General features: G+C 51.8%; 1 protein-coding gene across 4 annotated transcripts in view; it reads right to left on the bottom strand.

The window, feature by feature from the left end:
- The window catches only part of CNTFR (ciliary neurotrophic factor receptor), a 212140-nt gene extending 184792 nt beyond the window's left edge, over positions 1-27348 (bottom strand). For 2 of the 4 annotated variants that reach the window (XM_054809879.1, XM_054809880.1), the window contains exon 1: positions 27185-27342. The gene's annotated coding sequence lies outside the window, so the exon portion shown is untranslated. Of the gene's footprint in view, positions 1-24798; positions 24970-27184 lie in introns of all 4 variants that reach the window. The other 2 variants (XM_054809878.1, XM_054809877.1) reach the window with 2 other exon arrangements.
- Between the last annotated feature and the right edge of the window lie 513 nt (positions 27349-27861).

The raw sequence follows: 27861 nt of genomic DNA, 5'->3' as shown, positions 1-27861 counted from the left end.
GGAGAAAGCACAGAAATAAACGCCTCTGGAAGCATCTTAGAAGGGCTCAAAGGTAGCATGGCAGGGACAAACTTCTCCCGAGCACGATGAGCTCAGTCAGGCATTACTGACTGACTCAAGAAGAGAGAAATGCAAGCCATGCTAGGAGGCGATGTTTTCCAGGTGCTGCTTTCCCTTCCTAGCACCGTGCTCCAGTGTGGAGCTCCTCAGACCAGCGCTTCTCAACCCAAGACACTGAAGGCGTCACAGAGCAGCCCAAGTGCAGCTGCCAAGCCAAAACCTCACACCCATGCAGCAGCATTTGTGCACACAAGCTGCTATAGGACAGACCAAGTTTGCAAGCAGAGAAACGTTGCAACACTTCACAAAACAATGCATGGATGTTTGTCAAAAGAGGTGAGGTGGCTCTTAGAAGTCAAGAAATGTTGTCCTGAAGGCTCTGATCTTCATGGCCACAGCAAAACCAGGAAAGAAAGAAGCCTTAGAATGAAGGGGGCCTTAAAACTCCCACCACTTCCCCGATACTGCAGGGAGGCGGGTGATGTACAAGCACTCTGGCCTTAACAGCAGGACAAGGTGTCCTTACGCATTTGAGGACCAAAACAGGAGCTTGTTCCACCTGAGGTTCTGCTGGCCTAAGCTTTTGTACAGCCAAAGGTCAGATGAGAAACAACCAGCTTTGGAAAAAAACATCACACAATTTTTTTTTTTAATTAATTTCCTGCAAACAGACTTTTTGCTGGTACTTTCCATTGCTTAAGACAAAAAAGCTGAAGTTACCAATCACTAGCCTTTGTTCTCGCGGGGGACTTCAACTTACCAGATGTCTGCTGAAAATACAACACAGCAGAGAGGAAAGAGTTCAGGAAGTTCCCAGAGTATGTGGAAGATAACGTCCTGACACAGATGGTGAGCAAGCCAACTAGGGAAGGCACCCGCTGCACCTCCTGTTTGTGAACAGAGAAGGACTTGTGGGTGATGTGATGGCTGGAGGCCATTTTGGGCATAGGGATCATGAAATGATAGTTTTCAATTCTCAGGAAGGAGGGGTGTCGGCAGAACGGCCACCTTGGACTTCCAGAGGGCAGACTTTGGCCTGTTTAAGAGCCTGGTTGACAGAGTGCCCTGGGAGGCAGTCCTGAGGGGCAAAAGCATCCAAGAAGGTTGGACATTCTTCAAGAAGGAAATCTTCAAGGCGCAGGAGCAGGACATCCCCATGTGCCGAAAGATGGGCCAGAGGGGAATAAGACCGGCCAGACTGAACAGAGAGCTTTGGCTGGAGGTCAGGGGAAAAAGGAGAGATTATGACCTGTGGAAGAAGGGGTAGGCAGCTCAGGAGGACTGCAAGGATGTTGTGAGGTTATGCAGGGAGAAAATTAGAAGGGCCAAAGCCCAACTAGAACTTAAACTGGCTACTGCCATAAATGACAATAAAAATGTTTCTGTAAATACATTAGCAACAAAAAGAGGGCTAAGGAGAATCTCCAGCCTTTATCGGATGTGGGGGAAAACACAGTGACAAAGGCTGAGGTACTTCATGCCTCCTTTGCCTCAGTCCTTAGCAGTCACATCAGTTGCTCTTGGGGTGCCCAGCTCCCTCAGCTGGAAGACAGGGATGGGGAGCAGAATGAAGCCCCCATAATCCAAGGGGAAATCGTTAGCGACCTGCTACTCCACTTAGACACGCACAAGGCTACGGGGCCAAACAGGATCCACCAAGGGCACGGAGGGAGCTGGCAGAAGTGCTCACCAAGGCACTTTCCACCATTTATCAGCAGTCTTGGCTAACCAGGGAGGTCCCAGTTGACTGGAGATTAGATAACATGACACCCATCCACAAGAAGGGCTGGAAGGAGGATCCAGGGAACTACAGGTCTGTCAGTCTGACCTCAGTGCTGAGGAAGGTTCTGGAGCAAATCATCTTGAGTGCCATCACACAGCACATACAGGACAACCAGGGCATCAGGCCCAGTCAGCATGGGTTCATGAAAGGCAGGTCCTGCCTCATTAACACAATCTCCTTCTATGACAAGGTGACCCGCTTGGTGGATGAGGGACAGGCTGTGGATGTTGTCTACCTGGACTTTAGTAAAGTCTTTGACACCATTTCCCACAGCATTCTCCTGGAGAAACTGGCTGCTCATGGTTTGGATGGGCATACGCATAACTGGGTAAAAAACTGGCTGGATGGCCGGGCCCAAAGAGTTGTGGTGAAGGGAGTTACATCCAGCTGGCAGCCAGTCGCAAGCGGTGTTCCCCAGGGCACAGTACTGGGGCCAGTTCTCTTTAATATCTTTATCAATGATCTGGACCAGGGGATCGAGTGCCTCCTCAGCAAGTTGGCAGATGACACCAAGTTGTGCAGGAGTGTTTATCTGCTGGAGGGTAGGAAGGCTCTACAGAGGGTCCTGGACAGGCTGGATCAATGATCTGAGGCCAACTGTATGAGGTTCAACAAGGCTCAGGGCTGGGTCCTGCACTTGGGTCACAACCACCCCATGCAAGGTTACAGGCTTGGGGAGGAGTGGCCGGAAAGCTGCCTGGTGGAAAAGGACCTGGGGGTGCTGGTCGAGACCCGGCTGAAGATGAGCCAGCAGGGTGCCCAGGTGGCCAAGAAGGCCAACAGCATCCTGGCTTGTATCAGACATAGTGTGGCCAGCAGGACCAGGGAAGTGATCGTCCCCCTGTACCCTGCACTGGTGAGGCCACACCTCTAGTGCTGCGTTCAGTTTTGGGCCCCTCACTACAAGACAGACATCGAGGGGCTGGAGAGTGTCCAGAGAAGGGCAGCAAAGCTGGTGAAGGGTCTGGAGCACAAGCCTGATGAGGAGCGGCTGAGGGAACTGGGGTTGTGTAGCCTGGAGAAGAGGAGGCTGAGGGGAGACCTTCTCACTCTCTGCAACTGCCTGAAAGGAGGCTGTAGCCAGGTGGGGGTTGGTCTCTTCTCCCAAGGAACAAGCAACAGAACAAGAGGAAATGGCCTCAAGTTGTGCCAGGTGAGGTTTAGATCAGATGTTAGGAAAAACTTCTTCACCAAAAGGGTTTTCAAGCACTGGAACAGGCTGCCCAGGGAAGTGGTTGAGTTACCATTCCTGGAGGTACTTCAAAGACATGTAGATGTGGTGCTTAGGGACATGGTTTAGTGGTGGACTTGGCAGTGGTCAGTTAATGGCTGGACTTGATGATCTTAGAGGTCTTTTCTAACTTAAATGATTCCATGATTTTATCCACACAGTCACAGCGCTGCCGCACTGACAATCTGCCTGATCCATCTGATTAGACAAGGATTTGGAAACAAACAGGAGAGGAGATTTCCTTCCTTCCTTCCTCTCTCCCTCCACAGCATTTCAAAGAAACCTGCTTCATGCTGTGCCACAAGGTAACCCTCTGCCAGGCTGTCCTCAGCCCAGCCTGGACACAACAGGGCACCGAGCACCGTATCTGGGACCAGGGACCTAATTCTTAAGCATCTCTGAAAGCATCCAGTTAAAGGGATTACACTAACCCCCACTGCACTGCCCACACAACAGCAATATCCTCCTGCAAATCACCTGGTCAGATGTCACCAGAGTGACACTAACCTTGGCTGGATTTGAGCCCTGACCTCCCACTCCCCTTTCTGACCTCCTGTACTCTGCTCCCTGCATTGCCACGATACTCTCACTCCTGCACACAGGGAACCTGCCAGCATTGCTGATCATCTGCATGATCTGTTTAAGAGAAGAGCAAAACACACCAGCCACCTCCTTTGCAGCCTGTGCCATTCCTTTCCTATGCTTCTCAGTTCTTGGGGGAGGCACCAGGTGCACTGCAGGTAGCATTGGGTGGGCTTAGCCATGCCTGTCCCCCAGGAGCTGGAAGATGCTGGAGAAACCTGGCAGCTTTGCATTTGAATGCCCTGTGGGGAACAACAGAAGGGAAAGCGAAAGTGCCCTTTGGCAGGCCCCTGTCCCCCAGGGAAGAACGCTTGGGCCAGCAGATTCAGGGAGGGGGGCACAATGGGGTTGTCCATCAGCTGCAGGCAGCCCAGACACCTTACCCTCCACCAGCAGGAACACCTGAGCAGCCCCACACAAGCTCCTTGGGTACTCCAGACCAGCACCAAGTGACAGTTCGCTTTTGCCCTCGCATCCTTGCCTGACCATCCACTCCCTAAATAACTCAGAGCATTTCAAAGGGAGGGTACGAGGAACAAGAGGATTAAAAAAAAAAATTTTTCTATTCTCCCTCACCTGTTTGTGCAGCATCTCCTAGTCAGAGGCTGCAGGTCTCACAGCCTCCTTAAGTTCAAGGCAAACAGAGTACTGTGATTTTTAAGTGACCATCCATGACCCAGAGTTGCAGGGAGTGGATGCAGACCTGCATCTTAAGCAGATTAGATTTCGTATTACACTTACATGGAGAAAGCAGAGAAATCCCCCAGGCGCTTCACAGCCAGCTGTAATAGCAACATGCAAGACTTAAGGGCATGCAGGGAACACGTTTTCCACTGGCTGCAGTCTGGCTGCTCAGACCCTGCCTCACCCAGGGGACACGAGCCAGCAGGCACTTGCTTTTTTCCTAAGGAAAGAGCTACAACCATTCAGCTTTTGGTTAACCAGGCATGTAGGCAAACTGCTATCAGGGCTGCAACCCACCACATCTCCAGGCTAGACCCGGGTGAGAGTTATTCTAACCCAAAAGCACCAAGCAAACCTGCTGTGATCTACACATGGAGCAAGAGACTACAAACAGCTTTCTGCCTGCAGCTCAGCGGTACAGGCCTAGAGCAGCTGAGGAGCAAGCCCAAAATGCTCCCATCTGCTTAAGCATCATTCCCAGCAAAGCACAACAGGCACATGGTGCAGCTGGGAGCTCCTAGCATCTTTCCTGCTGGTGTTACCCGCCCCGGGCACAGGGCAGCTCATCCCTGCTCTCCAAACATCCTTGCACATCACTACTCCAGCGAAGAGCCATGCTCTGCAGCTCAAGGGCAAGCAGATGGTAGAAAGCCATGGTTGCAGCAGGAGCAGAGCAGGAAGCTTGCAAATCAGGCTACAAATGCAATACAGGTCACGCTGCTCCAACTGGCAAGCCCTTTGACATGCATAAGTAGACTCATTGCCTCCCAGGGACCTGCACGCTGCCTTCAATTTACAGCTTATGTGACAGGAATTATAGTCACTATCAGGACAGCTTGCAAGAAGTTAAGGGTATGACAGGTCCCCCTGGTGTAAGTGTCATGTTAACACATGAAGGCAGCAATTAGCAAACCATCACCAATGGATTAAGACTGGATGATCAATCTAATCATTGCAGCCACGCCCCAGCACAACTTCTTGCAATGCAGAAGTCACCCCAATCCCTTTTGCTCGTGATCAAAAGAGCACTCCCAAAGGCTCACCAGAATGGGTGCTGCCATTTTGCAGCTTTTCTTTTACAAATTTAAAGTTGTATAGAGAAATTTATGAGGTATTTTTCAGGCTGAGATGTCGACATTTTATTTGCCCTGTATGAGAGCCTTTGGTTGCTTTATTGCCAAAACATAACTGAACAAAGCTCCAAGAAGAGAAAGAGCTGGGGAAAATCTCAGTGAGATGCGGCTGGGATGTGCCTCACGGCTGCAGCACAACAGCTCGGCACATGCACATGGAACCCCAGGAGCAACTTACACCTGGGTGCAGCTGGTGCCTCCCTGCAGAAAGAAGCTGATCTTTCAGCTGTCACACATCAGTGCTGGACATGTGCAACTGGACGTCTGTGGCACAACACAAAACATGTGCCTGGAGGCACCTGACAAGCCATGGCCACGCAGAGAAAGGACGCAGCGTGAGGCTGGGGTGCACAGCATCATGCAAAGCTCCTCACAGCACGAAGGATATCTTGCAGCTGCAAGGCTGGAGGTGCACAAGTACAGGCGGAGTGTGAGGCATAAGTCTCCCACTCAGCCCTTGACAGCACTCCAGCCCTCACAGCAGGAGACAGAAAAAGGCAGCAGGTCCCTAATGCAGAAAGGGACAGGTCTTCAGCAGACGCATAGCAGAGATGTGGGACTATCAGCTGGAGGATGCTGCAGGTGATCAAAACTTGCTTTCTTGAATCTATGCACTTGGAAAAATTCACAGCAAAGGAAGAAAAAATCTCTTTACTTCTGGCTGAAGACATTTGAGCCACAGGCTGTCAAAGGTTGGAGCTACACCAGTGCATGCTCACCCTGTTCTTATAACCTTCCTTGCACGTCCACTACTGTCTGCTGACACGGACAGGACCCCAGGACATTTGGCTGTACTGATCAAGCCATTCTCAGGGAATAAGCCAGCCTGAAGCATGCAGCAGGAAAGCACTGGGGCAGATATTTTGATTCACATTTGCAAGGGCTTTTGACAGGAGCAAAGAAAGAACATTTTAAGCATTCCTTTCAGCCAGCACGCATCCCAGCCCATGAGACCCCTCCTGGGGTGAGGCACAAGAACAATCTCGCTTTCAGATCAAGGGCTCCTTTGTCACCCTGCTGCAAGCCATTTGACCTTCAGAGTCAGAAGCAAGCTCGTATCACAAGTGGTCTGATGGGCCTGGGTTGGGAGCAAGCCCAGGCACTTGAGAAGTACCTCAGCCTGGCTGCCAACCCCAGCATCTCAGCAGGGAGATCAACAGACCCTGAGCCCAAGAGCTCAGGTCTGGAAACACTTGTTTCGGCTCAGCACATTTCCTCCAACAGCCAGACGCAGAAGGTCACCCAGGCCAGCATTTCCATTTACAAGAATATCCTTGCCAATAAAGAACAGACCCAGGCCAGGCAATGCCAGGGTGTCCAGAGAAGGCCTAAGCCTTTAAAATAGAAGTTAGACTTCATTTCATCAACAGCATCTTCATATTTCTTCAGAGTGCATCAATTCCCCCCCCTACCCCGCTGCTTTGAGGATGGAGCCTACAAACACCTCCTCATTCCTTTGCAGCTCTCCCTCCAATTGCCCCACCTTGAAAATTTGGAGCTCTCCTCCTTGCACCTAATTGCAGAGGTATTAGTATGGAGCACAGCACTTTTGAATAACACACCAAAGAGACAGCTGATCAGCACACAGGGCAAGAGCCAGCACAGCTTCTGCCCCAAAATTCACCAAGTACCCTTGTGTGCAGCCTTTTGAGTAGTGCTTGCTAGTGACAACACAAGCTGCTCCCCACACCAGAAACCTCAACAAAATAAGAGTTGCCATGAGTTGTCATTGCTGTAAGTCATCCTACGTGCAGCCATGCTGCCAGAGACTGCTCTACCCACGGGCTGTGCCTCCTGCTCTGCACCAAGGCAGGACCACATCACCTGCCAAGTCACTGCAGTGCCCATCCAGCCTCCAAAATACTGTGTCTTCTCCCAAACTTCTAATGCTGGGCCCTAGCACAGCATCTCAAACCAGACAAAATTTTAAATGCATGCCTCATATCAATATATTTTCCCACAGGGGCTGCTCATTGGTGCAGAAATATCAGCAGAGGCACCAAGCCCTACAATGGGGCTCACAGGTGTTGCAATCACCCAGCTACCCCAATTACACAGAATCACAGAATGGTTTGGGTTGGAAGGGACCTCAAAGATCATCTAGTTCCAACCCCCCTGCCATGGGCAGGGACACACTCCACTAGACCAGGTTGCCCAAAGCCCCATCCAACCTGGCCTTGAACACTTCCAGGGATGGGGCCTCCACAGCTTCTCTGGGCAACCTGTTCCAGTGCCTCACCACCCTCATACAGAAAAATTTCTTCCTAGTTTCTAATCTAAATCGACCCTCCTTCAGCTTAAACCCATTACCCCTTGTCCTATCACTCCATGCCCTTGTAAATAGTGCCTCTTCAGCTTTCTTATAAGCCCCCTTTAGGTCATGGAAGGCTGCTACAAATTCTCCCTGGAGCCTTCTCTTCTCCAGGCTGAACATCCCCAACTCTCTCAGCCTGTCCTCATAGCAGAGGTGCTCCAGCCCTCTGATCACCTTCATGGCCCTCCTCAGGGTCCACATCCTTCTTATGCTGGGGACCCCAGAGCTGGATGCAGTGCTCTAGGTGGGGTCTCACTAGAGCAGAGGGGCAGAATCACCTCCCTTGACCTGCTGGTCATGCTGTTTTTGATGCAGCCCAGGATATGGTTGGCTTTCTGGGCTGAAAGTGTGCATTGCCAGGTCACACTGAGGTTCTCATCCAGTCAATGCCCCCAATTCCTTCTCCTCAGGGCTGCTCTTAATCCATTCCCCATCAAGCCTGTAGTTGTGCTTGGGATTGCCCCGACCCACATGCAGGACCTTGCACTTGGCCTTGTTGAACTTCATACGGTTCGCACGGGCCCATCTCCCAAACCTGTCAAGGTCCCTCTGGATGGCATCCTTTCCCTCCAGCGTGTCAACCCCACCACACAGCTTGGTGTCATCAGCAAACTTGCTGAGGGTGCACTTGATCCCACTCCCGCCACTGCCCTTCACCTGGGACCCCAAAGGACACAGGCTAATACCATTCCAGACAATATTCTCCTTCAAACCTGCCCTGCAATGACTGAAACCATGACAACAACAACAACAGTTATTACAAGGAGGCAGAACAAATTTGAGCATCAGCCACCAGCCAGAAGGAAGTCACGGCTACATGGACACCACAGAGAGCTCATCTTGGACAGTGCCTGGGTCATGCACACACTGGCCTGCATACCAGCTTCTCCAGAAATAGGAAACGTGTGACAGATGCATCGTGTTTATGTAGCAGAACTGCCGCCTTGCTCCCACAGAGCCCTGTCAGTGTGTTTGCATACAGGCACACACTTCAGGTCCGCACACCTAGCCTTCCCAGCCTACCCAGGCACCAAGGTGTTACCATACACATTTAACTAATTCAATAAGAAAAAAATATTAGGGCACACAACCTGTGATTAAGGAGAATTTCTTTCCCAACCTGCTGGCAACACGCCTGCAATTAGCAAGCCCTTGATTCTCTAAGTTCCCCAGAGATCAACAGCACCTGATACCACGTTCTTAGGTCTTTCATAACCCAGAAAGCTGCTCCCCCACCCCTCTGTTTCAACGCTGGTGAGATTTTTCACACCTTGCAGCTCTGAAACACTTAAACCTCGGACACCCTGATCCCAGCTTCACAGGTCACACCAAATCCGCTGGTGTAATTGGCAGCACAGGTGGGCTGCGGCTGATACAAGCCAGGGCAAATTTAGTCTCATTAAAAGCAGCAAAGCAAGACCACGCTCAGCGCGATGGAAGGAAAATTGCTTCCCACACCGGCTCTGTCAAACCAGCCACCCGGAGGACTGCAAATGCAAGAGCTAGAGCAGCCCTCCTGCTAATAAGATTCCCCAGAAATGCAAACATTGGCCAAAGTAGCTGCATGAAGGCAGGAGGGGAGAGCCAGATGGCTTTTCCCAGCAAACAACCCCAGCTGCCATAGGGTTAAATCAATGCACGAAGCTATTAAAGGGGGTGGAAATGTTTTAACATGGTTGAGTGAAATTCCTCACACTTTTAAGTCGACAAGGAACCCCATTGGGGCTTAATAGGCTAACACAACCCATCCCATTACAGGTCGTTAACACACACAGGAGCCTCGGGAAGAGGGGCAATTAGGGTTCCCTGCACCTCTGCAAGAGGGGCTCCCACCCCGACTTTGAATCCCACTGATGGGGAAGCGGGATGCAGGAAAGGGCCATCCCCTCCTCTGCCCCTGCACCTTCTCCACCTGGAAAGGCACAAACAGCAAGAGCTTGCAGCAGGCTGAGCTATCATCAGGCTGAAGAAGCAGAAAGTTGCTCCCCAGGACAAGGTGCACAAAGCTCCCAACCAAAACTCTTTTGCTAGAGGGCATCACTCCTCCCCACTCTCCTTTCTCCCCTTAGTCCTATTCCCCAACTCAGGGCAGAGGAGCCACTGTCCATCACATTCCTGCAGCAAGAACAAGGAAATAACAACAAAACATCTGTCCCAGGGAAGCAGTCAGTTGCTCCCCAGAGGCTACAGTGCAATGCTGGAATTACTGCAGCCCTCAATTTCTGCCCTATGGAGTATGGTATTTCCAGCCTAGAAATAAGGTTAAGACTCCTCAGGAACTTAAGAACAGGTATATACCGGTTATTTTCCACTGGCAAGAACACAGTTACTAAAGCACAGGTAGAAGGAGGGTCAGAAGGAAAAGCAGAAAAGACTCATCTCCTTACCCCTTAAACTACCAGGTTACCTTGCCCTGCTCTCCTCCAGACATCCCTGAGGAGGATAGCCACAGCTGTCAGCATGGTGGGGTGGGAGCCCTGCAACTGCAGACCTGAAACTAAAAATAGAAATGGCCCACAACAGTGACTGTTGGCTTCTCCAACACTTGCAGATCAATACAGCCAACTCTGGGGAGGGTCTGAAATACTGATCTACTGAATAAATTCTGCAAATTCAGAAGCAAGACAGATCCAGAGCATCAATGCCTTGCTCAGCCCAGAGTGGAGAACAAGCTGGGAAAGGCTCTGGGTAGCTGCAAGAAGAGCAGCTGTGGGTGGGAGAGAGACCACCCCTGAGGGAGAGTGCCTGGACCAGTCCCTAAAAAAGTGAAGAAAAATCCTACATGCAGAGTGCAGGCAGTCTTGGACAAGATGATATGGCAAATTAGGACTTTACTGTGATGGAGCTGCTGTTTGTTTTTTCTTTCCTCTCATAAGAGGGTCCAAAGCTCCCATAGAAAATATAACGAGGAACAAGCCACAAGGGTCTGCTTCCCTCAAATACCTCCTCCTTTGGGCATGCAGCCCTGTCCACAATGTAAACATCCCCATCTCTCACAACACGTGCAGCTCATCAGGGCTTTGGCCTCTCACAGATGGTGTTTCACCTTCTTCCCTGTCTCAAAAATGGGGTAAGATCACTGCAGCAGCACCATTCACCATGGACAGTAACGTGACTCTGGACTCGCATCAGTCCAGCCAGGACTCAGCTCCAGCCCTTTCCCCTCTCCTCTGCAGGCAAGCACCTATGAAACATTAAGGAGACCCCACTCCCAGTCCTTTGGTGGTTGTATGAAGTTGTAGCAGTATCACTCTGACACCTCCTCATAGAGATCTGGTTGTCACTTCCAATTCAGCCTAGCACAAGCCAATTTCCCAGTTGTCTTTCCAGATGCCTCCACTGCAACTATACTCCCATCCTTACCATCACCTGCTCACCACAGTACCTCCCTGGCCCAATGACATCAACTGTAACACCGCTCCACCCCTCCAGCGGCACCCAGCTCCTCCAGGCTCCCACTTTCCCCTTCCTAGGATCCCCTTTCCCCCAAAGGAGAACACCACCTGCTCACCACCTCCTCTTGGGCTCCCCAAGATGCCCACAGGACAGCCTAATGTTCGTAGACAAGTCACTTTATGCTTTGCTCCCATCATCATGATAAGGAGCCCCAAAACCACCCACAGAAGTGGGAGCCCCAGCACCAGGTTTGTTCTGATGCCTCAGAATTGACTGAGCAACTGCTGTGAAGCCACCTGCAGTCACCTCTATTTTCTCTGCCTCATATATACCAGGGCTGGTCTGCACTAAAAGCTACCTATGCTTGTGCAAGGCAGAGAGCTAGAAGCACAGCCCAGCAGGGCTACGCTATGCCCCCAAACCAGAAGATGCTGCAAGTTGCTGCCTTGCTGCTGCTTCTGGTTGGGGAAGGGGCGGAAGCCCCTGCAAACTCCACAGTACAGACAAAAAAATCCAAGCAATTGACTTGCTTGCTGTGCCCTTACACACAAGGCACAGGAAGGGCTCTTGACCCAACCACCTCAACAGGCAGGAACAAACAGCACTAGGAGACACCCAGCCCCTTCCCAAAGTCCAGGAGAACAGCTGGAGCCCCTTGGAGGGAGGAGTGCTCAGCCAGGCACCAGCCACATGTTGCAGCAAACTATTTGGCTGCTTTTGTTCTGCAAATACCAGGGTGAGCCCAGCCTGCAAAGGCTCCAGCAGGTCTCATAGCGCAGGCAACCCCATGCTGTTTTCTGCCAGAGTTAGAGTTCGAAGACAGCACAAGGGCATGGACTTCCCCTCACTGAGGAGATGTTACCTGGCCTCATATTATCACAGATGTTCAAGAGAGATGGAAACCAAGACAAGGTGGTTGAAGGGACCTTCCCAGAGAGACAAGGGCACTGCTCTTACCCTACTTTTGCCCTGCTCACACAGGAAGCACCACTGAACAGGCGGCGCAGCCAGATCTGCTCACCCTGCTGCCAGCATGCTCTGGCGCTGCTTGAGGAGTACAGAGCACTTCCCTGCTTGATCCACAAAGCATTTGTTTTGTCTTTGAGGCACCAGTGGGCCTTATTTGTAAGATGACGAAACGGTCTGGAGCCTTACACGAACACGCCAATTAGACGCTCCAAACCCCACACTCAGAAGGTCAAGCACACGATGCACCATCTCACTAGTGTTCAGCCGTGCACTCCCCACGTCAGTCGGGCTCCTCCAACAGAGCATCTTCTGAGGAGGGCTTGCAACAGCATCCACCACTTTACTTTTATTGTGCACAATGAATTGGCTTACAACTGGGGGCGGGGGGGGGGGGGGGAAGAAATAAAAGTTGATTTTTTTGTTTTAAACAGGCAGGCCAGACATATAACAGCTTCCCAACTTCGAGACGTTTTGATCCAGCCAGCCCCCTCTCTGCTGAGTTCTGGCAGGAGACAGGCACAAAGCACCAATTAAACAAAGACGAGTTATGCTTTTTCTGTCAAGCAAAAAAGAGAAAGGTGGGGGGGAGATGATGCAAGGGGGGAGGGGGGAAAAAAAGAATCCAGCCCTAGAGTCATTTTGCTTTCAAAACAAGCTGTCAAGGCAGCCCCCTCTCCTCCCATCTCCTAGAGAGGAAGAGCAAGGGAGCGCCCGTGCGCCTACCACGGACACGTGGCGTCAGTCATCAGACCACACCATCAGTCACTTGGCACATCAGGCCGAGCCGTGCCCTCACTTTCCCTCGGGCATCCATCAGAGCCTGTGACAGGAACGAGAGCAGCAGATTCCTGGCGAAGATGGGCTGAGCGCGAGCCCCACCAGCTCCACTGACGAGAATCCCCACTTATGGGCCATTAGGCTGAAGAGCAGCAAGGGTTCAATGCACTAGCTCATCTACCCACATCAGCAGCTCACTTTTTCCATGGCAGCAACATGCACAGCTGGCACAAGCATGCAAACCCTGCCTCTTCTGCCATATAGGTTACCAGGTTCGAAGTCTCCCTGCACAGCCAGCAGCTCTCCTGGCTCACGGCCAAGCTCAGGACAGCAAGCTGAGAGCTTCCTCCATAGATTTCACACCACTGCTTGGTTCAAAGCAAGGCTACCTGCCATTGCAACTGAGGAACCACAGCACCCAACATGCTCTCCATCACTTTAGGCACTACCAGCTCTGAACCTACCCTGAGCACCTGCAAACTATGCCCAGATCTCACCCAGCAAGCACTGGTCCTGCAGCTGGCCAGTTAGAAGATAACAAAGATCCCTCCAGGCTTTATTTTTGAGTGTAACTAAGGAAGATAAATAGCAAGCACAGCTTGGTAGAAAAGGACAAGCATTTTAGCAGTGCACAAGCACCAACTCAGGCCTTAATATCCTATTTGCTTCCTTATCAGAGTCCCCTTTGCAGAGCCCATTGGTACTGATTAGGGCATCAGCTTCACTGCCACTTCTTCCTTCCTGGGCTGTCTGAGAGCAGCAGCTAACTACAGCAGCAAAATCCCCCCCCCCCCCCCGGAGCTAATACACACTCTCATTTAAACAGGGTGGCACTCACACTGGGCTAACTGCTCCAGAAGGAGGGATAGCCTCAATCACATTAGTAGGGAGCAATGTACAGCCTGGTCTTCTGGGCTGGATCCATCCCACAATTAGCACAGATGAGGAGGGAATAGCATCTCTGCCCCGGTTAGGTCTGCTTGGGCTGGCAGCAATGCACTCCCAGCCTGCTAGAGAGTGCCCTGCTCATTAGCATGGGGTCACTCAGCTGCAGCGGGGCACAAGCACCACTTGGCTATTGCAACACTGCTCACGTCCACTGCTGTGGAAGTGCTGAATTTCCTTTAAAAGCTCTGAAGCTCTCAGTTTGAATTTAAGGGATGAAAAAAAAAAAATCTCACAAAGAATTACAGAACCTCTGTAAACATACCAGAGGAAAAAAGTGAATCTTTGAGCCTCTTGACCTTGACAATGTCCTCATAATTACAAGACTATTTATTTTCAGTTAAAGCCCAACTATTGAACAGACAGTGTCAAGTTGTTTTTTTTCTGAGCAGGTGATTATCCTTCCCAACTAATCTAATGAAAATTATCAGGAGGCTACTGACCTCCTGCTACACACACTAAATAATGCACAAAGCCTCAGGATCAGACAGGCAAATCATAACCCTGCCTTATCTTATCACTTTCTATACAGCTCCAGGCTTGTTCCACTCATGTTTGGCTCTGTTAGCCAAATGCTATCTCAGTGGAAACCACAGCAGAGCCAGCCCTGAGAAATGCACAGTAAGAAGTTACCACCGTAAGATTTATTTTTGTAGAAGCCAAGAGCTGCAGCAGATATATTTAGTTTTTAAGCTGCTGCCTGTCTCCTGAGCTTGTAACATGAAGTGGTGGTCTCCCTGCAAGGGGCTTCGGGAAAAGCAGTGCTGTCCTGTTACTTTGATGAAGGGTACAAGGAAGGCGAGGTCTAAAAAAGGAGTGCACAAGGGGCTCGTTGCTCCACATGGGAAAAGCCACCCCTTCCACTCCAGCCTCTCAGAAACTCCTGTTTCTGCCTCCCCCTGCGAACAAGGCTGCCCACCACCTTTGGAGGTGCCACAGCATAAGAAATGGGGCAAAACAAGAGGACCCAACAGTGGGGATGCTCCATCCCCAGCTCAGGGCTCACAGTGGGGGCCAGGGGGCCTGCAGTAATCCTGTCCCACTTATTGCTGTTCCCCTCTCCTTGAGGACAAACAGCAAGAGCAGCAGGTGGAAGAGATAAAAGCTACAACTAGCAATTAAGGAGGAAAGACCTAAACAGGGAGCCACAAAAAAGTTATCCCATACTCCCCATACACCTCAGCTTGAGCAGGACACGCAGCTAGAGAAATAGATTGCATAGGGGTGACTTCAAGCCTAAAATAAGTTTCCACTTGGGAAGTACAGAGAACTGTGGAAAAACACTGCTAAAAGACATGCTGACTAGTTTTTATTCCCACCCACCCCCGCAACATGAAACCCCAGCTATGCCACCACAGAGAAGATACCCCACTTATCCAGCCTGGCCTCACAGCCTCACCATTACACCTTCATGACCTCTTGGTCCTTCAGACACCCCTAGTACTGGAGCTCCCAGCTCATCTCCAGCCATGAGCTTCACCTTGCAGCCCTTACAAACTCCTGCCAGCCCCAGCAGCCTGCCCCAGCAGCTCTTCCCTTCCTACAAACCTCTTCCCACCCCCAAACCACCTGATTTATCCTCGCACCCTGGCTATAGTGCAACTGGAGTTGTTTTTCTCCAGCTGGGGAGCTGCTAAGCAAGACACAGGTGGGCAGGACTTCTCATCTTTCAAACGGCCAATTCCTCCTCTCTTGCAAACTTTTACAACAAGAGGGACAAACAGTCCCTTCCAAGGTGAGCAGAAACAAAGACCAAGGTGGGTTTAGGCATAACAGAAGAGGGAGCAAGAGAAATTATAAAAAGACAGGCAGGAAATAGCACAAGATTCAGCTTTGGGAAAATACCAGCTAACACATGCAAGGAAAATGATCCATAGCAGAGGTATTCAAAGGGAAGCAGAAATCTGGGAAAAATTAATGTCCACAGCAGCAATTGTGGGGGGACAGTGAGCAGGCAGGGCTTTGAAACTGAGCATTACCAAGGCAGAGGCTCTACCTAGGGCAGATCCCACCTCTGCAGAAGGGAGGAGGTGTTGCCCGGCTGCTCTGTGTACATGGCTGTGCCCAAGGGTGTCTTCAAGAGAGAGGATCCTGAGCCCCAGGGAGCCTGGTCACACCATCTGGGCACAGTATGGCTACAAGGGTTAACTGGCCAGGACTCAGAAAAAGGAGAGGTCCTTTGTTTTTCTCCTCTCCTTTCAATATTAGAAAGCTGTCTGCTGCTGAGGCATCTGAGCTACTTCTGGAAGATGTTAGAATGATAATTAAATTCCTCCATCTCCTAGCCTCGGTGACAGGAGCAACCTCGGGCTTCTGGTCATTGAAGCCAAGACTGTAACTGCTTATGTCACAGCCTTGCTCCATCCACATGTGCTGACTCTGCCCTTAAAACCAAGGTGCAGGTCAGTTTGTGTCTCTACTGTCAAGCAGCTGCTTGGTGTCCTCCATGGGCACGGTGGTGAGTGCCAGGGCAACAAGAGGGCCATCGGCCAGGCTAAACTGGTATCACCCTACTGAGTTATGTGGTATCCTCTGAACTGCCGTCCCTCCTGGAAAATGCTGCTCAGGCAGCTACTGACAGACACTGTGCAGGGTCTGGTGGGCATAAAGTGGGAGATGAGAGCCTGGCAAAAGCCAGTAAAATACATGTTTCTGGACTGACTTTATCATCAGGCCTGGTCAGGGAGGAGCCTTGCAGAAGAGGACAGGGTGAATTTAAAATCATACTACACAAAGCCCTCAAAAATGCTTTGAGGACCAAAGCTGGAGCTGGCTGCTGGGGCTGGGACCAAGGGACGTCTCTAGCTCCAGGACCTGCAGCCACCCCTGGCTCTCTGCACCAGCTGCTCCAGGGCAGAGGTGCACCATCCCCTTCTCGTGCTGGGAAACAGGCGTGGGGCCCAGCAACCTCTCCTCCCAGCTCACATGGTGGCAGAAGGTTGCAATTGCTTGGGAGGTACTACAACGCACCAGAGCTTGCAAATGCATGTTCTGGGGATGTTTCTCTGCTCCTCACGCTGACTTCTAGCTGGAGACATGTGCCTGTGTTTGTCCCCAAGGCAGACAGCAGCAGCAGAGGCATCCTTTGGTGCTGCTCCCTGCTAGCAGAGCATGGCAAAGTGTTAAAGAGTGACAGCCTCCAGGGACGAGAGCAATTTACACACCACGCACAGACAAGTGCTGCCTTCGTTGCTGAAATCCAGCAGGTGAGCCACTGATTAGCATCACTCGTCCTGGTAGTCTCAAGGCAGACACCCAGCCTGCTGGGACTCTGATGAGAACCCACCAGCTCATTGCACACATGTTCGCCACTAAGCCCTGCATCAGACGCAGGCTTGAGGAGGAAGGGATTGCATGCAAGTCCCTACCACTGCCCTCTCCATCCCAGCACCTCTTTTCCAGTGCAAGCCCTGGCTCCATTTGCTGCTTTTGAACACCCACCGCCAGCTGATTCGAGCATGGCCTGAGCAACAGGGAAAAGGAAGCTGAAATCTGTTTCTCTTCACGCATCCACCAGCTGAGCTGTTGCTCCAGCCCCTATGCGTTACCGCCAGCGACAGCAGAGGCAGGAGGAACCCAGCTGGACTCCTCCGAGGCAGGGATTGAGCAGGGTGAACTGTTGCAGGGCCAGCACTTAGGAGAAAAGCATCTTCAGCTTGACAACTCAGCAAATTTGATCTGGAACTGGCAAGAGAGAATAAATGTAAAGCCTTTAAATGTCATCTCAGAGGTTCGGCTGCCAGAAGAACTAGAGACAGACAGATAAGCACACAACGCTGCGCAGAGAGCCGGATGCCCTGCTTTGGTCTAGGCAGAGTACTTACTAATGTGTCCCGCAGCTGGCATGAGCTGTCAGCAACTCAAGAAATCTGGTTTTCTGCCACCAGCTCTGCTCTGGGACCTCAAGGAAATCCCAAAGCCGCTCCAGGTTTCAGTTTCCCCTCTTTGCAGGCAACGATGCTTCCCTGCACCCCCAGGTCAGACCAAGGTTAAAGGCTGACCCTGGTACTGTACTATAGCAAGCAGCCATGGGGAACCCTTCAAGTCTAAATGCAGATGTGCAATAAGCCAAACCTCTTGTTTGGGTCCTAAACTCAAACACAGGTCAGACCATCCCAATTCCTTGTTGTGAGAGGGAAAGTCAAAATTATTAACTCACTTTCTTTGCCATTGCTATTGAGATAGCAAGTCCATCAGTGCATGACCGACTCTTCACTGTGTGTAAGGCAACCCTTCTTGGAAAAACAGCATTGCTGGCCTGACTGCAGGTAAATATGTGCCAAAAACTAGGAAGCACAAATATGACATGCCCTTGAAGTCAGGGACCCACCATTGTTGTTGGAGAAGTTACTCTTCATCCTTGCTTTGTGGAGGAGCAAGCTAGGATCAACCTGAAGTTGCTGATCCAAAGCAAAGAGGGCTGGGGGGCAGCAGATGTGTCTATACAGCAAACGCACCGCGCAAAATGAGGATATAGAGCATCAATGATCTCCCTCCCAGTCTTCGTCCCATCTAAATAAGCCCTAAGAACTTTGTGTGTCTCAGCATTGCTGGGACAGCACAACACGCACCAAAATGGAGCCCAGCAAGCACGGTGTGCAGATAGGAAATGGCTGATGACAGCTGATAATTCCGACTGTAGCCAAAAGAGGGGACCCCAAAATGTTCTGGGAGTTGGGACGTAAAGAAATGTTCCATCAAAAGGACAAGGGGTTTCTGCCAGGTGGCACAGCACATCTGCGGCATGGCCAAAGACATTGTGCTGCCAATATGTTCCCTCCAGCATAGATTTCAGCATTAGCCAGTGCTCTGTGCCCTGCCACAATACTTACTTTCATGCACAAAATAAAAACTAGACTCACCAACATACCCAATGGGCCTGTCAAACTAATCACGTTAGGAGGACTGGAAACACACCAGCAGCCAAGAGCTGGCCCCTGCTCCAGAGCCCTTGCAGAAATCATGCATCCAGGAGACGGAAAAGCCTCTGTCGTTCCCGGAACCAGGTCAATAAAATCACAGACAACTTCATCCAGAGAGAGACTTTTTTGTGAATCACAAGAAAGAGCAGCTTCAGCTCCCCCAGCTGCAAATAGGTGGGCAGGCACAAAGAGCCAGCACGGAAATGTGTCTGTGCAACATGTGTGGGGAATCGGCCGCCCTGCACATGTCCGGCGTATGGGGCGAGAGGAAACCGCTCCGAACTGCGGCGCGGGAGAGCTGTGAAAAACAGTGACCGCTGTTCAGTGTGACTACTCCCACCACCCCCCCCCTGCCCCAGCCAGGTTCCCAAATCAAACAGCCTCCCACCGATACTGGTGCTTAGCATGCGGGGAAAGAGAGCAGGCTGGGCAAAGATTTCAAAGCTGAGGAATCTCAGGCGGCTTTGAAGGGCCTCATATTCATAGACCAAGAATAACCCACCTTTTTGGGAGAAAAAAAATCCAAAATGCACTTCATCTGGGTGCACCCAGAACAAAACTGTCCCCTCCCCAAACCCATAGTTATTTGTGGGTGCACCTTTGCTGTAACGCTGTTATTTCTAGAGCTCTTTGCTAAGTGAGAAGCCCAGCAGACTGGACAGAGCTTTTTTTGATCAAATCTCAGAGCAGCAGCAGCATTTTGTTCTCTCCCCTTCTTTTTAATGTATTTATTTTTTTCAAGCCCTTAGTTCAGAAGCACAGAGGAGGGTAAATCACACATTGGCAAAGTCTGCCACAGGCTGCCTGCCCTGTGCATCCAAGGACCATGCTCTAAGCACCCAAGAGGATGTGTCCCCGTTATCACAAGCATTTTTTAGGCCATGGACAAAAGGACCACAGTGCAGAGAGTGTACCTATATTCCAAGCAGACGCAAGCTTGTTTTATTACATATAATATTGTTTAATTTCACAAGCGAATGCTCACGCCTGGCTCAGAGGAACCCAGCCCAGCCTGCCTTCTCCAAGCATGCTGGCAGCTGTAGCAGATCCCCCCTTCCATGTTGCTCAGCTTGCAAAGCTGCAGCAAAGGGAACTTTACACCTCTCACAGATGATCCCATGCAGCATGCAACAGCTGCTGTGCCTGCACAGTTTTTGGGCAGGGATCAGTCTGGCTCGTCCGCAGCTCCGCTGCTGGGCATTTGGAAAGCACGTAACAATAAGATGTCTTGATGGTCACGCTGAAAGAAGCTATTTCTGGAGCAAAAAATGATGCAGCGGTCAAAAACCAGCTACCTTCTCTACCTTCCCATCCATCACCTATAACATGGCACCCCAAAATGCAGTGTGTCCCCCTGCAGCACAGGCAAGCCATGGCAATAGCATGGAGTGGGGATAGCTGGGTGGGTCAGCCCCATGTGGCCATGGCAGGGTCCTACAAGTTACTACATCCAGTCTCCAAGTGATTCTCACCTGTGCTCCAGAGACTGGGAAAGCCACTAGAGACCATGAGAAGTAGGAAAATACCAGGCTGCAACTTTGTGAACAAAATGCATTCACTGGCTTAACACCCACATAATTAAAAGCAGGCACATCCCTGGGTATGCGCTAGGACTGGGATGTGCCTGGTTGTGTGTTTGCTTTAGGGGGCCTGTGATACCACCTACAAGAGCAAAGCTGGTCACCAGTCCCTCTGCAGAGTGAGGCTGCTCACAACAGTGATAAACCATGCAGCTAACCCTGTCTTGCCCTGAGGATCTCCTTCTCTTCCCATCAAACTGGAATAACAGTAGCTCCTTCCTCCCAAAGAGGTCTGAGATGTCCACTGCTATTCCCAGAGCTGAGCATCACCCTCAGGGGACATTTGGGTGCTGAGGGACTGGATTCAAACCCTCCTGGCAATTCAGAGCACTCTGGCAGCAGTGGGGACCTCAGCCATCATGAGGAAAAGGATGCTTTTGCTTACTGATGCTGGGAATGACAACCAGCCCTGCTCTTCACACTCACCCACCAGCCAACTCCCTGGCTCCACCTGGCTCCTACTGGCTCTTAGCATTGCTGGTGGGAATGGGCAACTCACACTGTCTTCTCCTTGCGGGGAAGAGTGAACTGTCTCAATAAATACCAATAGACTTGATGCATAACAAGCAGGGAGTGAGAGCAGTCCTGCAGCAGCGCTCAGTCCCTCCTTTCAGACCAACCACCTCACCACTCGGGTTTGGGTCAGTGGAGGTCCAGGCTGCGAGTCACATCTCTCATCGGGGCAAAGCCTCCCCAGCAGCCTCTCGCCCTGACCCAGCATTTCTTGTGCCATTTCCCCCACCAATTCAACCCCTCTCAAGGTGTGTTGCATAGTATTTAAATGCAACTACGTCCAGGCAAGCCAGATTTTAGTTGATCCCATGTCCCCTCTGTAAGACAATGCTGAGAGAGGGGTCACGATCACTCCACCAGCTGCTGCAAACACAGCCGTGGCTACAGTACAGCATCATTTATTGCAAACTCTTCCAGCCTTCCTCCTCCAGCCTCCCCCAGAGCAGGGAGCAGCAGAAAGCAATCCCCTGGGGAAAAGAGAGAGATTTCCCATGTAATGGGCACTAGTATTAATTCTTCCATCTGCTGCAGCTTTCCTTTCATTCTGTGACTTTACAAACATCATTTGGGGCTGGCAGCAGCCCTGGAGGGCATCGCAAGTCACCTGAAGGAAAACAGCTTCTTCCACCACCAGCATCCTGGCTGCCTCCCAGACAGAGGGTGGTAGCCCCAGCTATGCATGGCCACACTATCCAGACAGCTCACAGCCACACCAACGGATCAGCGGTGCCTCAGGAGGGCTTCGATGACATCGGCTAATTAGAGCCCTGACTATACCCTCTAATTAGGTAACATCTTCAGACAAATCACCCTCTCCTCTTCAAACCATGTCACGCCTTTGGATACAATCCCTAATTGACTTAAAAGTAGACTCGGCACTTTTTCCCAGACCTCCTTCCACTTCACAAAGCATTTCAAAATAAATAAACCCCTAGTCCTCAGCCCTGGCTCAGAAACCAGCTGGGGAAGTGCCCTTGCATCCGCACAGGCACGCACCCGCACGGCCGGACACAAACCTCCATCAAAGTGACAAAGCAAACGCACTGACGCAGCAGCATCGTCTTCCTCTGATCTCTCATTTCTAACCATCCTAGTGCTACTTTCAACAACAGTCAGCAAAGCCTTTTCTAGGAGAATGGGAGTATTTGCGATGCGTCAGTGTCCTACTAAAAATATTGCCTGGGGGCTTGCGAGAGAAGCGGTGCTCCAGCAAAGGATCCTGGTATCTGGCAACAGAAGGCACTAAAAAAACTAACCATTTAGAAATTAATATGCCAGAATGTTATCAAGCATCAACATTTCAATCCAGAAGCTTGATTTCGTTTTTCATTAAGTAATGAATAAACTGAAACGATCTGAATGTTTTCAGTTTCCCACTAGCGCAAAATTTTAAGTAGGCAAAAAAACCCAACCACAAAACAACCCCACCATCATAACTGCAAACATGTGAAAAAAACTATCAAAATTCATAGAAGATAAATATTGAGTCCTTCCAAGCCTGCTATGAGAACAATGTCTCTTTATTTGCTTTTCGTGAGGTTTGTTATAACAAGACAGAGAGACTCCAGTATACAGTGTTTTAATATACATACACGCATTCACAGCTGGAATAATAGATTTTAAGGACAGAAGACAATATTACAGCTGAATGTATGCAGAAATGCATAAACATACCTTCAAAAACACATTCTTTGCACTCTATCCAGATATATGCATGGACAGATATGTATAATATATATATACACACACACCCCCCCCCCCCCATGTTTCAGATCGATCAGAACCATTTATTAAATCAGACTCTCTAAAGTTTCTGCTGCTTTGGGAGAACATGACCCTGAGGAGACATCACGCGTGAACTTAACATCCAGCAGAAAATGAAACTATAATGCGCTTCATCTTGAAAGCCAACCCTGAATCTAACTTAATCCCTGCTCTGGACACTGCCTCCAGAGAGGCATTAAAACCATACTAGGTGTTTTCCTGGATTTCCCAAATTCCCCAGAGACTCTCTGGCACTCTGGCTGTATCCATCTTCTCGCTTTGGAGGTGTTTCTGGCTGACCGCTCCCATCCTTACTCCTGCTGCTCCCACAGACGTCGATGCACGGATCCAGCAGAGCAGCATCGGGAGAGCTGCCTTCTGCCCTCGCCGCAGAACGAGTAACCCGGGGCAGCCCTTGGGGTTTCACACTGAGATTCCTACAAAACGTGCAGTGGGATGATGTACGGGTTTGAAGGGTCATTAGCAGCTTTGCATCCTTCCTCCCCATCCCCGACAAAGGGATTCCAGCAGATCTTGTGCCCCCTAGTGTCATCCTGGCGAACGGACCGGCACCGGCACCGGGCACTGGGTACCACCTGGCCCAGGCAGTACCCTTACTGATCCCACCATAAAGCTGGTACTGTGTCCTGCTGGTACCTACAGCACAGTTAAACACCACTTCTAACAGTTCAGGTGAAAGGCAGTGCAAGCTCATTGGCCCTCCCCAGCACCCCCGGCGCAGCGATAGCCCCCCAAGTGTCCCCATGCCCAGCACAGTGCTACCTCCATTAACGCTCCCGCAGAGCCTCAGCAAAATCTGCCCCACCAGCAGATAGCCTGAGCGGCGTCCCTGGCGAGGGGCCAAGAGGAGGAGGCAGAGAGCATCTGCGGTGGACACTGTCCAGAACACAGCTCCTCCTAAAAATAGATGGTCCCTGGAAGGGCACGACCCTTCCAGCTAATGGGAATGTGTGGTGCTAGAAGCTCACGGTTTGCGATGACAAAACTTCAAAGTGCATGAATGCAAGACGCCACTGCCTTTGCACAAAGTCCCCATGAGAGCACCTGTGACATCGAGCGGCCACAGACAACTAGCTCAGAACCCAGCATCCCTGCCTGCCAGCCTGCTCTGACCAAATGTTAAGATCCAATACCTCCCAGGAAAATGCCCACACTGGCTGCAGTACTAATGGGTGCAACTCAACCAGACCCTGCACACACAGCACCTAAACAAGAGGTGTGTGCTGGACGGGAGCACAGGAAATGTGCATTGAGCCCACACATGTGCCTCAGTTTCCCCATCTGTCCAGCAGCCCTGATACAGCTTGCCCTCTCTTATTTTGCTCATCCCTCCTTGTTCAACTATTGCCTCCTGCAGGGAGAGGCACCCCACAGACTGCACACAGAGCACCGACCCCTTCCAGTGTGTGCTCGCAGCATGCAGGCAAACCTCGGCAACTCATCACCAAAATTTGGAGGAATTCTCCCCAGGGCACTGACCTGGGTATGCTGCTTTCTTCTGCAACACCGAGCAGGGACTATAGCTTAGAATAATGGGGAAGTAACTCAGTTCAGTGCTGACAAAGCATCACAAGCCCCAGCGGGGTGGGAGGGGAGGAGGTGTCCTTCCCTCACGCTGCCATGCCTGGTATACATCATGTTTAGGGCCAGGCATACGTCACCAACACAAAATGGACAAATTGGAGGGATTTCAGAAAAACGAGCGACAAAAATGATCAGGAGGCAGAAGGGATTGATTTACAAGGGGAGATTAAAAGAGCTGCGATCAGTCTAGCTGGGCTGAGCGAGTACTGACAGAAGCAGTCGGATGCTAATCTGCAAATGGGATGAAAACGGTATGGGAAGGAATAATTTAGCATCTTCAGCAGAAATGGGATGAAATTAAGGGGAACTGAGTATGTAGGTTAAAAAAAAAAAAAAATCAAAATAAAACTCCTTTCTTAGTTGTGCATGACTTTGTCTCTATCAAAACACATAAAGTCTCCAAAACTCTTTCTGCCTAGGACAAGGACCCTTGGGAGCAACCGTGCCTCAGTGCCTAAGAAGGTGTGCGCACACACACACGCACGCACATGCAGGCGCGCGCACACACACACACAGAGCCCTTTCCCACCCCTGACTCACTCAGGAAAGCAGCAGGGCCTCCACATTAACCCGAGAGGACGGAGGCTTCACGCTTGCAGGAAAGCAGCGGAGAGCGAAGGCTAAAGCTGCTGGGAGCGGTGGGAAGGTCCCCACGGAAGGATGCCTTTGCTCTCCGAGGTCTTCACAGAGGAAAGGTGCTGAGACGGCTTCCTGCAAAGTCGCAGAAGTGAGCTCAGCTGCAAGCACTCAGATATTTACACACAAACAGCACATTACTCAGCAACTCCCATTTGTCAGGCGTAATGGCAGCGGCAGCAATAATAAATGACAGAGCCGAGAGACAGGCTCCCCAGACGCACACCCAGCCCCAGCCTGAGCTGGAGCAGGATGCATTCCTCTGGCTTGCCGGGGAATTAATTCAGAGTGGCCGGGAGCTGGGGCTCGTACCCATGAAACTGCTGCTGCCAGCTTCCGAGAGTCGGCCGTGTCTCCGAAAGCTGAGCCTTGGCTGCACAGTTATTTGTATGTATACGTGCATCACAAGCTTTGCAGCTCTGAGAGGTCCCAGGGCTTCTTCCTTCCCAAGTCCAGGAGGTGCTGAGCACCTTCCATGGGGATGGGGATGCAATGCCGTTGCAGAATCAGGACCTCTGGGGGTAAATCAGACCAAAGACAATGCGTGATCATCAGATTGTGGCTCGGCCTGCTCTGACAACGGGCTCTGATTAAGTTATCCTAAAGGGCTGTTGCAAAGAATCTGCCAGGCACGGGGCTCTTATTTCCAAAGCACAGCCTGTCCCAAAAAAGTCCACCCTCCCCAGCAAGCTCCAGCAAGCTCTGGTCCCAAGATTTGTTCCCAGTGAGATGCCCAGTCGGACACAAGCATCTCTTGCACATCTCCAGCCATCACGGCAAAGCTCTAACTCCTTACAGAGGGGCAGGGCAGGGAGCAAGAACGGCTGCTCCCACATATTTGCACGTTTCTCAGGAAGCAGCCAGTGTCCCTGCCTCACTGCCTGCATATGTAGCCAGCAGGACCGGCAGCAGTGTGTGCAGGTCCTGTCCCTCACGGAGGTAAGTAACACAGAAGCACTGTTTGCGGGCACAGTCAGAGTTAAATTAGCAAAATCCTAGCAGAAGTCTGCAAGTTCCTGAGGAAAAAACAATCTGAGGAAAGGACTGCCTAGACTATCCCATTAATTGAAACACAAAGAGACGTGAAAAAGAAGTCAAACAGCTTTGCAGGCAGTTCTCTTTCTGCAACCTGTGCTCTGTGTCTATAAGCATGTGTCTATAAGCATGGGGTGGGGAAGAAAGGGACTTTCTAAGAGAGCAAAGGAGAGGTGACAATCTTTATACCAAAAAAGTTTCGTGGATTAAGAAACAACTGTCGGAGGAGGCAGGGAAGCCAAAACATGCAGACCAGGTTCTGTCCCCAGCAAAGGCAGCACAAATTAGCTCACGCCCTGGTTGGAGTCCCAATCCGGTTTTAAGATTGCAGTGGGGGAAGTCACCAAGATCTGGAAATGTCAGGGAATTTGTGCAGCAAAGGGATCGGTGTGTATTATGCAATTCTGGAAGGCAGCCCTCGTACTCGCGCTCGGGATGAACTGCCTAGCCCAGAGAGAACAGTTCCACAGAAGCGCCAAGCAGACGCTTTTCCTATAAAATCACGGACCCCTCTCAAAAAAAAAATAAAGAAAATTAAAAAAAATCAGCCCTGCCACAGCAAAGGAAAGGGCAGGTTGCACCTTTGGAGAAACGAAGAAAAAGTCTGCTCTCCCGCTCAGGAAATCCACGGGCTCCGGTTTACAAAGAGCCGCCCCGCAACCTCGGCTCCAGCCCTGCTCATGCAATGCAGCAGGCAGGAGGGCTCATCCCTTCCCAGCCTTCAACCTGATGCCGTTCCCAGCGGCCGCGATGCCCACCCCGCTGGGGACGGGGGGTCCCGCCGTGCCTGCCCGCCGCGGACCCGCTGCCCTGGGGGGTGCGGAGACGCCCCAATCCCATGTCCTCCATCCCTCCCCGCCGGGAACGCCCGGCCGGGGCGCAGGGCGGACGCACACGTACGGCGGAGCAGGAAAGTTACCCAAATTGTTTCCTCGTGGGCTTCGCCCCTGCCCCGGCAGCATGGGGGGGGGGCGGACGCGTGGCCCACGGCTGGGCACGGACACGCGTGAGCGCGTTGGGGAAAGGTGCACGGCTGCGGGGCAGGAGGGAACACCAGACACTGGGGGGGGGGGGGGGGGGGAAGCAAGCGTTCGTGTCCCCCGTTTCGCCTCTCAGAAAGACAGCGCCGCTTCGGCGGCGGGCACTGGGGCTCGCCTTCGCTGACCCCGCGCCCGCTCGCCGCCGCCTCCTCCTCCGTCCCGCGGGTGGGGGGACACCCCGCACCGCCCTCCTGCCCCGGCCACCCGGTACTCACGGCGCCCTCCTCGCCGCCGCTCTCGGCACTACCCCATGCAACCACCGGCTGCTTCTGCACCGGCTCGGGGGCTATAAGCTCTTTTAAACTCCAGCACATAACCCATGTGACCGCAGAAGCCACTGGTAAGGAGCGCCGGGGAGCCAGCGATGAGCTCAGCCCGCACCCCCCGGCACAGCGCCGCGGACGCGCTCCCGGCCCCGCCGCGCGTACCCGCCCCACGCCCGCACACACACACACACACACACACGCACACCCACCCACCCCCACGCGCGGCCGCCGCTGACCACGCGGGAGCCCTTGCACGCGCGCCCTGGCACACGCCCCTGCGGACACGCAGCCCCCCTCCCCCCCCCCGCCACCTCCCCGCGGATGCTGAACCGGAGGGAGGCACCGCACACACACGCGCGCGCGCGCGCGCGCACACACCCACACACCCCGTGCAGACGTACACGGCGGAGCACACTCGTGAAAGCACCGTGCGCACGGAGTCACACGTGCACATACACACACACTGTGCGTAGCACAGTCTCTGCGTGCATGGGCAGGGGGCACGCCGCTAGTCCCCCCACCTCCCCAAGATGTAGACCCGAGTGAAGGTAGCATGCTCATAGCCTCCCACACACACATGCACACTCATGTGTGCCCCACACACATGGAGCCACACACACCATCAT

This window comes from Grus americana, chromosome Z (genome assembly GCF_028858705.1).
Source record: "Grus americana isolate bGruAme1 chromosome Z, bGruAme1.mat, whole genome shotgun sequence".
Taxonomy (NCBI): domain Eukaryota; kingdom Metazoa; phylum Chordata; class Aves; order Gruiformes; family Gruidae; genus Grus; species Grus americana.
The sequence above is the reverse complement of the archived record's forward strand: the minus strand, read 5'-3'. Positions and strand labels throughout refer to the sequence as shown.